The 13062-nt window shown below is 38.6% G+C and overlaps 1 pseudogene; it reads right to left on the bottom strand.

Annotated features, from left to right (window-relative positions):
• Positions 1 to 4652: 4652 nt before the first annotated feature.
• LOC118571742 overlaps positions 4653 to 13062 on the bottom strand; it is a 29949-nt pseudogene continuing 21539 nt past the window's right edge.

Below are 13062 nucleotides of genomic sequence, written 5' to 3'. Positions count from 1 at the left end.
AAAAGAAGAATCGAATTACATTTGGGGTGTAGCATGCATCAATAAACTTTACAGCCCTCTTGGCCTGTGGTCTTCAGACGTTCCTGAACTTGCTCGATGGGATCTACTTGTTTCCCTCAGTTGAGAGTGAATTTTCAGTGAGACAAAAGATCATGCTTTTAGTAAACAGCCTATTTATGAATAAAGCACAGATATTGAACACATATAATATATCAAAATTATATGGGGCTAGAGAGGTGGTGCATAAGAGTATTCACTGCTCTTCTGCAAAGACACAAGTTCTGTTCCAGCACCGAAGTAGGGTATCTCACAACCTCCTAGAACTCCAGTTCCAGGGGATCTAACATCCTCTTCTGATTTTCATGTGTAACCCCACACAGGTGACATATACTCATACAGGCAAACACATATACACAGTAATAAGAATTTAAAATAGATTTTATTGTATAGAAGTTGGCATAAACATTACTAGAATGAATTCTTCAAAAGTCCCCAGGAAACCACAGATAAAAGCTGTTGTCACAAAAGTCTGCAGCCATCCTGTGCTAACTACTCCTGGCACCTTGCAGGTGAATGCTGAGACAGTGAGGTACTCCATCTGTACCTCCAGGCTGCCCAGACAACTATCATCAGTGAGATGCAGGATATTATGTTCCGTCACTGCATGAGCATCGACAAGGGGCATGTGATGCTGCTCTCTGACCTCCTGACCTACAAGGTGCAATGGAGGGAAAGCTCCAGGTTACCAGAGCTCTTGAAGTTCTCTGACAGAGCTGGGAGCATCTATGGCATGTAAAGCTCACTGCTGTGTGAGCACTGACCTGGCCAGAAAGTAAGGTGTCACCAATAAAAGGCCTGAGTATTGTAATGTGGCCAGGTGTTCTAGTAAATTCCCAGTGTGAGAATTGTTAACACAGCCAGTTGTTAGATGACACAAGCTAGAACATGACTTTACACTCCCCACCCCACCCCGAGTCTTATCCTACAGGAAAACCGGCCTGGGGTCTTGGTTCCTTAACCCAATCCCTGTGCTACTTTCACAGTAGCTGTTTCCAGAGTATGGCTGGGGGTGCAGCTCAGTGGTAGAGCGTTTGCCTAACATGCATGGGGACGGTGTTTGATATACATTAACACATTCGCACACACGCAGGAATGTAGGCAAAAGCTTCTGTAGGTGATACAATAGTGCATCAGCCTATACTATAGTGAATGGCGTTTAGAAACCAGAGGTGTAAGAAAGAGGTAGAACAAGGTCATGATAAGTAGCCCTGAGATCTGGGCTCACTTCCAGCACCAAAACATCAACTAGACCATGTATGGCAGTAGGAACCCTGAGGATAGGTTTTAAGTGTTTATTCTTCTGGTCTGTTTTTTTTTTTTTTTTTTTTAATGCATATACCATTTCACTGTATCTGCCATGCAGGTTTTATTTCTATTTGCTTCTGTGTATATGTATGGGTGCCCCTCCATGTGTGCTGAGTCATCAGGTCAACCTCATGAGCCATTAAAACATTTTTTAAATTTTTTGGCATATATTAATTATGCATAACATGGGTTTTATTATGCTTTTATGTAGGTATACAATTTGCTTTGATCATATCCACATCCTGTTACTTGCTCTTGTCCACTTTCCACCTCTACTCATCCCCTTCCTCTTCCTAATAAGTCCTTCTGTTTCCATTTCTTTTTCTTTTTCTTTTCTTTTTTTCTTTTTTTTTTTTAAAAATAACCTAATGAATCTCATTGGGGCTGTTTACCATATCAGGATCAATGGAGTGTTATTTACAGGAACATGGGCACCTTACCAGTGCTTACACTATTGAAAAAAAAATGTCTGTTTCTGCCCCCATCAACCACTACCTGGTTATAAATCCTCAGGGAAGAGTGGGGCTTCATCACACTAAGGTGTTGACAGAACTGAACTTGTGCATGTATAGCACAGGGTCTCCTTGGCGGGAAGTACCTAATTGTTTTTAATTTTAGCTCTCTGAGTATAGTAAAGCAGAAGCTCTCCCCTTTTTTTTTAAACTGAGATTCCTAATTTCTCATGGCACAGCATCTGTGTATAATTGAAAGGCTCCATGTCCTTGCTGGGGCCGCTGCATTGGCTATCAGTCTGCACTGACAACCATCTGCCTTTAGTGGTACCACAAATACCTGCTTGGCTGGTTTTGTTGTCTCTGGTGTCAGGATATCTGCTGCTTTGGTTTGGAACTTCTGGGAGTGGCTTGACACTCTTCTGACCATGTCCTCTGGCTGGCCAAGATGGAGGGTGTGTTCATGCTGTCCTCCTCTGAGAAAATGGCAGACCATCTCTTTGAGACTCCTTTTTTGGTAGGTGTGTGTCAAAGGTTTATTGCTTACAGAATCAATGGATTTTTTTTTTTCTATCTCCAGAGCCCAACTAAGGCACCTTGCCATCCATATTTACTTACATATTTGTCTGTGTTTGCTGTTCTGATATGTTGTCACAGTGACTAAATAGTTTTTTCTGAGACCTCTGCTTCCCACTGTTGTGGGTTTAGAACTATTGAGATGTAGCTTTAACGATAGCATAACAATATGTGATAAAGCATTTAGTAGTTATATAAGTAGACAAAATGGATCATGTTAATACTTATCACAACATTTGAAACTCACAAATTAAAAAAAAAATCAAGTGTAAAACCAAATGTGATGACAGTACAGTTTCTTCTCAATGAACTGAGGAAGAGACAAAAGTCAGTTTCCAAGTGGATCATTTGTTAGCCAAGTCATGAAGGCCATTTACTGAATTAAATCACATTGGCAGAAACAGGGAAAAAGAACACAATGTTTAAAAGCTATGAGTTTTGAATGAAAACAGTGGTTTTAGACACAGGGAACAACAGCATGAATGTGTAGAGCCAACTGAAATACAGGGAGTATTCCACATGGTTTTTCTTGACTCCTGATGAGGTGACAGGGGTGACCAGCACTACTCTTCTGAGACTGTTTGAGAAGTCAGGGCTGAACGACTGAATAATTAGCTTCTGTGAATAACCTGCAGGAACAGCCACTAATAGTATTTTCAAGGAACACGAGAAAATGCAAATTTAGTACAAGCCGAGATGGAATTTGCTAAGTCCCCTCATGGGAGAATACTATATGTGAAACACAAAAGCTTAATTTGCTGTCTCTCTTAATTAGAAGGCTCTCCTTATCCTTCTAGAGCGGTGGTTCTCAACCTTCCTAATGTTGCACCTCTTTAGTACAGCTCTTTGTTGCAGTGACTCCCAGTTATAAAACTATTTTTGCTGTGACTTCATAACTATAATTTTGATAGTTATGAATCATAATGTAAATATATCAATGAGTGAATGTCCTAACAATAGAGACATATTTTTCTGATACTCTTAGTGATGGATCTGAGTCTACATACATGCATATGTACATACATATACATGACTCAGCCTGCTCAGTCAATTTTTGTGTAAATGGTTTTAGAGTGGACCGCTCTACTGTACAACCGACAAGGGACCTCTTTCCTGCGAGGGGCAAATTCTCCTTCTCCCAGCAGTCATTTGGTGCCTACAGTTCCTTGTCTAGGGGAGAACCATCCAAAATTTTCTCCTTCCATGTTAACCTGTCCATTGATCTATACAACCAACCATTGCCTGGTCTTGTTTATGCATGCATTCTAAGAGAGACTGTTCCCACTAGACTTCCTGGTTTTTCTTACTCTTACCACAGTTTTGATCCCCTCTCCTTGAATCATGGACTCAGGAACTGTCTAAGTGGACTTAAAGTTCACCCACAAAGCAGGAAATTATACTTGATATTGGAAATCGAGCCAGTTTCCTGAAAACTAGCGAAGTCATGCACCTTAGGAAAATAACCACATTGCCTCTTTGCTTGACCAGCATAATCCCTAACTACATTCTAAATCTTATTCTTATACCAACAGGTAAGTACAGCTACCACCTCCTCCATAAAGAAGCCTCTTTTTACAGCAAGTAGAGACCCTAAGAGAAAGCTGGACTGTACACAGTTGAAGGAATCTCACCTGCAGCCCAGCCCCAACACGTACACCATGCAGATTTGTGTGCTGTTCATTTCTTTTTTGAGGCATGAGTTCATGCAATCCAGGATGGTTTTGAACAGCAGATCCTCCTGCTTTTATCTCCCCGGTGACGAGATTACAGGAACAAGATATTGCATCTAGCTGCAATGCATGTCTGACAATATTTCATCATCTCAAAAAAGACCTTTTGAGTCAAATAGTGAGACCTCATTTACACTACAAATGGCTGACAGAGTATGATCGCAACTCCACATGAGAATCGGATCCAGATGAGGTCACTGAATGGGGTCAGCTAACTGCACCAGTGAAGGGTTAGAGGTAAGTTCTACTGTGAGAGAAAGTCACTCAGTGCATTCTTGTTGTGTATTGACTTTTGCTCCTTACATGTTTATGACTGCAGTGTGGTCTCAGTATAATATCTGTAGACATGTTATAAATGTTAAGATGTATTTCATAAATGATAAGCAAAATAGACAAGTTCCAGAACATCAAAAATACTTATCTTGTAATATACTGCTAGTCCTAAATGGTAAAGTAAATAATTATTATTTGAGTAGCAACATTTGGAAACTTGATTTTTATTTCAAGTATTTACTTATATATCCTTTATTTATGATTATTATATGAACACAGATTTATCAAGAAAAGAATTATTTTCAAATGTTAAACTAGATTTTTTGTATACACTAAAATTGATTAAAGATATTTATAAAATATAATCCTAACTGTATCTATATATGAACCATTAGATTCACCTTAAATTCTATTAGAAAGCATGCATTTCCTAAGCAGCATGTCTAGTCCTATTAGTTATAATTAATTCAAGAGTCTGGGCATATTTGTTAAGGAGAACAGGAGCACTAGTTTTTGTATCATTTTCTTACAAGCCTGATTATTTGGAAGCAGGCCTTCTCAGAGTTTTGTACAGTTCTGCCTTTCCGAATAGTAATGTTTGCACCTTATGAAGATCTTACTCTGTTTGCAGCACATTTTCAGCAAGCCAGTTAATCCTTGAGGTTGTACTTTGTGACTGAGCATCCATTCAGATGGCCTGCTACATGGCTGTTTCCTAGAACGAAGAAGCATCTTTTCCTAGAGAGAAGAGAGAGGCTCTTCTGTCAGAAAGCTTAAAAAGCTTATTAGCTCTGAAAGTTGCAAGAATCCCCAGGCATCTCTACAAGGTTAAAGAAGTGGTAACATTGCAGGGGGCAGGAGGCTAGCTGGACTAGCTACCTCCAAATGGGGTAGGGGGTTCAAAGGATGCCAGCTTTGTGAGTCATCATGAATAATATTCGGATGTTTCTGTAAGGGGCTCCCCGTGAGTCACAACCCACCTATGTTACTGTAAATAATGCCAATATACTCAGTGACTTAATAAAAGATGCTTTGATGGACTTGTTCTTCTGCTCTGTCATCAGTGCCCTACCTTGGGTGAACAGATATATTTATTTATGTCTCCCAATGGAAATATGGCATAGCATGGCCCTTAGGATATTTCTGCTAGCATGAAATGCAGTACAAATAATAGGATCTTTCATCCAGAGAAGCCATGTAAAATACTCACAAGCAATTTTGCTAGGAATCTTCATATATATATTTACATATATATACCCCACATATCTGTATAGGTGTATATATGTATACATAACTTGGTTCATTAACATCATGAGCTTGTAATACACATATATGTGACATATATGAATAATATACGGTACAAGAGACCATATAATCACATAATATGTAATGTTTGGTCACCTTTAAGCTATATAGTTGATAATACAAATTAAGCAACAATTCATGTTATCTAGATTAATGCCAGCCTCTATAAAATGAATTTACTACCTCAATACTGATGAAAGCAGAATGGCTGTTAATGTTATTTTAAAATAAAAAATGTTTTCTAGACCAGTTCATGAATTATGGAGAAACTGAGCCTATCGTGTTGAAAAGCACTGAAATACTCCTGCCTCTCAGTGAATTGTCTCCAAGGTAATGTTTTGAGCTACTGTTATGCTGTTTTGACTAACAAGGAGCCTGTGTTGACAGATTATTGACGCAATCCCACTATGGAAGGGGGAGTTTCGTCTCACTCAGTGCCTTGCAGGCTTATGTTTGGCTAGTACAGGATGCTCGATCTACACCACTGCTGCATGCCAGGGCAGTCTACCCTCATTTCTCTCTCTGATCCCTTAGAGACCGTGTCTGCATAGATCTGATTACTGTCCCCATAGCTTTTCTCACCTTCTCTCTAAATAAAATCTCCTGCAAAGTGACAGATTTAATCATCTAAAGGTAAAACATCCAGTTTTCATTTTCTTGTTTACAGTCAGGCATGATGACTTATGTTTCAAATGTCAACACTTGGGAGGTCAAGGGAGAAGGTTCAGGATTTCCAGGTCACCCTCAATAATGTAACTAATTTCAAGGGCAGACTGGGATAAACAAGGCCTTCTCTCTAAAAACCAGAAAGTATTTTTTCTGCAGATATTGATATTTTTCTCTTGCATTTTCTTCTGAAACAGTACTTCAAAACGTTTAGTGTAAGTAGAATGCATAGTGATCACTACCTTTTTATTTCTTGTACTTAAAAGGTTGTTCCTTGACCATTTTTTACTTGTACTTCATAATTAAACGTCTTTTTCCTCTGATTTCTTTTAGACTCAGCATGTGGCCAGGTCAGAAATTCTTCCCTGAGCTATAGTCACTTGAGGAGCTGGCTCATTAAAGACATCCTCCATTTCAGTGATCTTTACATCCAGTTTTTGAGTTCCAATCATTCTAAAATTTTTCACCTAGCTACTTACATTATATTTTGTTTGAAATATATAAAACTGTTTAATATATTTTTAAACAAATGCAAAATATGTATTTCATATAAATATATTGATATACATGTAATTTTATCCAAATATATTTATAAAAACTTACATAAATATATATAACATACAGATTTGTTTCTGCTTGTTTTATATCTGGTTTACTTTTCAAATAGAACTCTAGTCTCAGAAACTGAGATCAACAGATATGTTGACTAGGCATGTTGAGTTCTTTGAATGGAAGGAAGTAAGATATTCCACAAACCCCAAATCTCTGGTTCCCACTGTTTCCCTTTTTTCCATTATCACAGTCAATACAAACTAAGAATTCTTCCCCAAAGTCCACCAGAGGAAGCAGAGGCTATGTCTACCAAAGCTTGTCATAAACCCTAGACATAGTACACTTACCTTATTTTTCCTTTTTCTCTGGGTAGCAGCAGGTAATGAGGAAATCATGTGAGCTATCTTGTCAGATGGATTAACAAAAGTCTCTTGAAGCAGACCATACTCAAGAGGAAATGCTACAGAGACAAACCAGGAATAATCAGAGGAGGCAACTCTTTCCCTGAAGCCTGAGGCATGCCCTTTGTTGTTCAATCTCAATTCCACACACTGTCCAGCTGCTTCAAACCTCAGCACAAAAGTGGACGAGTCTCCCCAGGGTCTTTGTCTCTTGATTTATACTGACTATTCTATAATATAGATTTTTATTAAATATAGCTTTTTGCTTTTCTATTGTCAACCTACCTTTGGCTATAGAAGTGTCAGTGGTGACCCTTGTGATCAGGAGGAGACATTACGTATTTTCTGCCCTTTTATGTTTTTAATGTAAATTTTGGAATAACTATGTCATCTCTGAGTTTGATGCTATGTATGTTCTATTTTTAGTTTTGCAAGACAGGGTTTCTTTGTATAGCCCTGAAACTAGCTCTGTAGTCCAGGCTGTCCTCGAACTCAGATATCGGCCTGCCTCTGCCTCCTAAGTGCTGGGATTACAGGTGTGCAGCACCACTGTCTGGCCAAATTTTCTATTTTTAAGTATAACAACTTTGCTCGTTTTTTAAGTACTATTAGTCATAAAGCTGAAGATAACTGTTATTTTCAGTACACTAAAAATGACTCATTTTATATCATTTACCTTCCTATATTCTACTAAAGTTACATAATAAATAAACCCAATTCTTCAGAAAAAAATTAGTGGGAAAAACACAACACCATGTTTGGATCACAGTTGCAGCAGGATCTGTATGAAGTTGCATCCACTGAAGACTTACAGTGTGGATTGTTACCCTTACAGAGTACCTTACTAGGATTCCAGGGTGCAGTAAGGGTTTTCTCTTTAATGGTGATAATCTTGAACATCCCTACCTGTTCCAGTACTTGACTGCCGTCTCGAACTACCTAGTGCTGGTTTCCTGTACCACAGACTTTGCATTTCTTTTTATCCCACTTGTAGATCTGAATGACTCATCGGTAATAACCATCCAATAAAATCAATTACTTTGTCTAGGAAATCAGCCCTTTGCTTTTCAATTGTGCCTCATTCAATTTTACAGGACATCTGAAGAGTAACAAAGATTTGGGGCCAAAATACCACACAAATGACTTCTTGGTGAACTTTGCTTGGAGACTATTTACCAACAAAATCCTATGTATGACCTTGACCTCAACTGCATGCATTACCATCTTCCAGGTCCTACAGGGATAGCTGAGTAAGCTCTGTGTGCAGCTTTCTATGGCTCTTGCCATCTAAAGTCCTGGTATCTTCCCCATTCGTCCAAAAGACAACATTCCCAAGTCCTTTGCAGCAACAAATCACTCTTTTTGTTGTTGTTTTTTGTTTTGTTTTGTTTTTCGAGTCAAGGTTTCTCTGTGTAGCTTTGGAGCCTGTCCTGGAACTTGCTCTGTAGACCAGGCTGGCCTCGAACTCACAGAGATTCGCCTGCCTCTGCCTCCCGAGTGCTGGGATTACAGACGTGTGCCACCAGCCAAAATCACTTTTGAGGTATCATTAAAAAAAAAAAAATCTAGCTTGCTTTTCTGTTGCTGTGATTAAATTCTCCAACCAAAAGCAACTCAGGTGGTGAAGAGATTTATTCAGCCGGCACCACCAGAACACGGTCTGTCATTGTGGGAGCTTAGGATACAAGCTCAAGCTAATAACTAGAGGCAAACACCACATGGAAACATGGCTTCCTGGCTTCTTTGTTACTGTCTCACGCTCAGCTAGCTCTCTGGCTATGTTCATGTTGACAGTTGAAGCAAACTAGGACACAGAGACAATATATGAGAGTAGCTGAAAAATCCAAAACCAATGTATCAACCATATAAATCACCCAAGTAGCAAAATCCCAAACGATGATGATGGTGGCAAACCTGGAAAACACAGATATGCCAAGAAATAAGGAGAGGGAAGACTCTAAGATCCCGAGGAGGAAACTAAAACAGTTTCTCCAGAAAGTCCTCAAACCAACAAAAACTCAAGGAACTCATAACATTAATTACACAGTAAATTTTCAGAATACAAAGGTCAAGGTCCATCATTTTCAGAGAAACTACAATATAAATAGATATAATAAAACACACACAGCAATGATGGCACCACTGGTAAAAGGAGACACCAGACAGACCTAAAAATATAACACTATCCCTTAAAGAAGAACTACAAGATTATAATCAAAATCAAAGAAATCACTGGCCAGCACTCAACCTGTGTACTCCAGTTCTCTCCATTGTCAACTGGAGAAAATGGGTTGGGAGTGGAGTACTGTATCACCAAAACGGGAGAGCTTTGCATAAAGCATTCTGATGTTTCAACATTGTAGAAAATAATTCTGACTGCTAAATGTATTTCATTCCCTTATGACAAAGAAAAGAATGTCTGTTAGGATCACTTAGAATCCATTTTGGTTTTTATGACTGATGATTGAATGTAAGTCTGCATCAGAGTGAGGAAATGAAAACTTTTAAAACCAAATGCAAGATAACGAATTTTTAGAGAATCACTGTATGATTTGTATTATACACCATGTAAAGCAACTTGTTTTGCTCTAATTGCTTTATAAGTCATAAGAACTTTTGAAAACAAGTTCATCCCATTTTATAAGTCTATTTGGGTATGTAAGAGAATGTATTCCATGACACACCAGAGAAGAGAGTGTCAGATCCCCTGGATCTGGAGTAGCAAATGGTTATGAGCCTCCCAATTGAGTGCTGGTATCTGAATTCAGATCATCCCCAACAAGAATACTTGTTAAGTTGCCTGCCCAGTATTTTACAGATTAACCATAATAATAACAACAACAGAAGCTTTATCAGAGACCAGGCAGATTCAAGAAACCCCAGGTAAGATACCACCCATGCTCGCCCAGCAAACCAGACAGCATACCTTCCTCTGGGCTCCAAACTAGGGCTCACAACCCTGACAGCCTTACAAGAGGTGAGACTGCTTCTAGGAACCTCAGGTAAGACACTACCCACTACCTACTAATTCTGTTTAAGCCTGCCTCCAAATCCTAGACTACACACAATGTCCAACCCCCAACCCCTGGCTCTATATCCTGGTTTACAACTTTGGAAGTCTTCCACTTTACCAGAGGCCAGGCCAGATCTAGGAATCCCAGGCCTACAACTTCAGAAGAATTCAGCCTTACTGGAACACAAAGTGGATCTAGGGTTACCAACAATGGAAGCTTCCAGTCTTCACTCTCTCTCCTGGGTTCCATAACCTGGCCTACAACTTTGGAAGAGGACTTTGGCCTTAGCAAAGGCCAGACCAAATCTAGGGATCCTTATCCCCCCCCCCAAAACCCCAGAGGGGACACTCTAATAAACTCCAAACCACACTAGTCAACATAACTCTAGGCCGTTTATGCAAGAAGACCAGAGAGGAAAAAGAAACCGAGGGGAAAAAAATACCCATCTAACTAAACAAATGTAGGAATCAACACCTAGACCCAAAATTACCCCAAATCCAGACAGATAAATGCCAGTGTAAGAGAACACTCAACTATAAAAAAATGCAATATGGCATCACCAGAGCCTGGCTATTCTACAACAGCAAGACCTGAACAATCCAACATAGCTTAAGCACAAGAAAATGATGTTAAAAATTACTTTATGAAGATGATAGAGGTCCTTAAGGAGGATATGAACAAATGAAATTGAGGAAAAGACAAACAAAAAAATTGGAAGAAGTTAATAAATATCTAAAAGAAAACCAAGAAAAACCAAACATTTCAAGACCTGTAAATGAAAATAGAAATAATATAGAAACACAAATGGAGGGAATCCTGGAAATGAGAATCTTGGTAAGTACACAGGAACTACAGACTCAAACATCACCAAAAGAATATAAGAGATAAAAGAATCTCAGGCATTGAAGATACAATAGAGAAAATAGATTAATCAGTCAAAGAAAATGTTAAATATGAAAAATTCCTACCAAATATCCAGGGAATCTTGGACACCATGAAATAACCACACATAAGAATAATAAGAATAGAAGAAGGGAAAGAAACCCAGCTCCAAAACCCAGAGAATTTATTTAACAAAATCATAGAAGAAAATTGTCCCAACTTAAATAATGACATGTCTATAAAATTACAAGAAGCTTACAGAACACCAAAGAGATTGGATCAGAAAAGAAAATCACCTTGCCACACAATATAATAATCAAATTTTAAACATATAGAACAAATAAAGAATATTGAAAGTGTCAAGGGAAAAAGGCAAAGTAACATATAAAGGCAGACCTATTCAAATTACACCCAACTTCTCAGGAGAACCAAAAATCCAGAAGGACCTGGATCAATGTCTTGCAGACTTCAAGAGACCATGGATGTCAATCAAGACTACTAGACCAAGAAAAACTGTCAACCACCATACATGGAGAAAACAAGATAATTCATAACAAAGCCAAATTTAAACAATACCTATTCACAAACCAAGCCCTGCAGAAGGTACTAGAAGGAAAACTCCAACTCCTGGAAGTTAAATATACCCATAAAAATACAGGCAATAAGCTGGACGGTGGGGACGCACATCTGTAATCCCAGCACTCGGGAGGCAAAGGCAGGTCGATCTCTGTGAGTTCGAGGCCACACTGGGCTACCAAGTGAGTTCCAGGAAAGGTGCAAAGCTACACAGGGGAAACCCTGTCTCGAAAAACCAAAAAAAAAAAAAAATACAGGCAATAGATAATGTCACACACCAGCTAAACTCAAAGAAGGGGAACACACACACACACACACACACACACACACACACACACACACACACACTACAACCACCACCAAAATAACAGGAGTTCACAGTCATTGGACATCAATATTCTTCAAAATCAATGGACTCAATTCACCAATAAAAAGACACAGGCTAGCAAACTGGATACAAAACTAGGATCCAACATTCTACTGCATACAAGAAACATACCTCAACATCAAACATATATATCACCTCAGAGTAAATGGTTGGAAAAAGATTTCCCAATCAAATAGACCTAAGAAGCAAGCTGGTGTAGCTATCCTAATATCTAACAAAATAGACTTTCAACCAAAATTGATGAAAAGAGATGAAGGCATTTCACATTTATCAAGATGATGTCTCAATTATGAAATTATGCCCGAAATGTAAGGCCATCCACATTTGTAAAGGAAACATCACTAAAGCTTAAATCACTCATAGAGCCCCACACAAAAACAGTGGGAGACTTCAACACCACACTCTCACCAATTGACAGGTCATCCACACAGAAACCAAACAGACAAATAATGGAACTAACAGACATTATGACTCAAATGTACCTAACAGATATCTACAAAACATTTTACCCAAAAACTGAATAACTATTTACTGAGTTACTACTAGGTTAAGAAAGAAATAGAAAGAAGTTAAAGACTTCCTAGAATTCAATGAAGGTGATACACAACATACCCAAACTTATGGGACACAACGAAAGCTGTGCTAAGAGGAAAGTTCATGGCACTAAGTGCCTTTATGAAAAATGTGGAGAGATACACTAATGACTTAACAGCACACCTAAAAGCTTTAGAACAAAAAGAAGCAGACACACCTAAGAAGAGTAGATGGCAGGAAACAAACAAACTGAGAGCTGAAATCAATCAAATAGAAACAAAGAGAACAATACAAAGAAGCAAGAAAACAGTTGGTTCTTTGAGAAAACAAACAAAATAGATAAATCCT

The sequence above is a fragment of the Onychomys torridus genome, chromosome 21 (genome assembly GCF_903995425.1).
Source record: "Onychomys torridus chromosome 21, mOncTor1.1, whole genome shotgun sequence".
Taxonomy (NCBI): Eukaryota; Metazoa; Chordata; class Mammalia; order Rodentia; family Cricetidae; genus Onychomys; species Onychomys torridus.
This window is presented reverse-complemented; position numbering and strand designations above follow the sequence as displayed.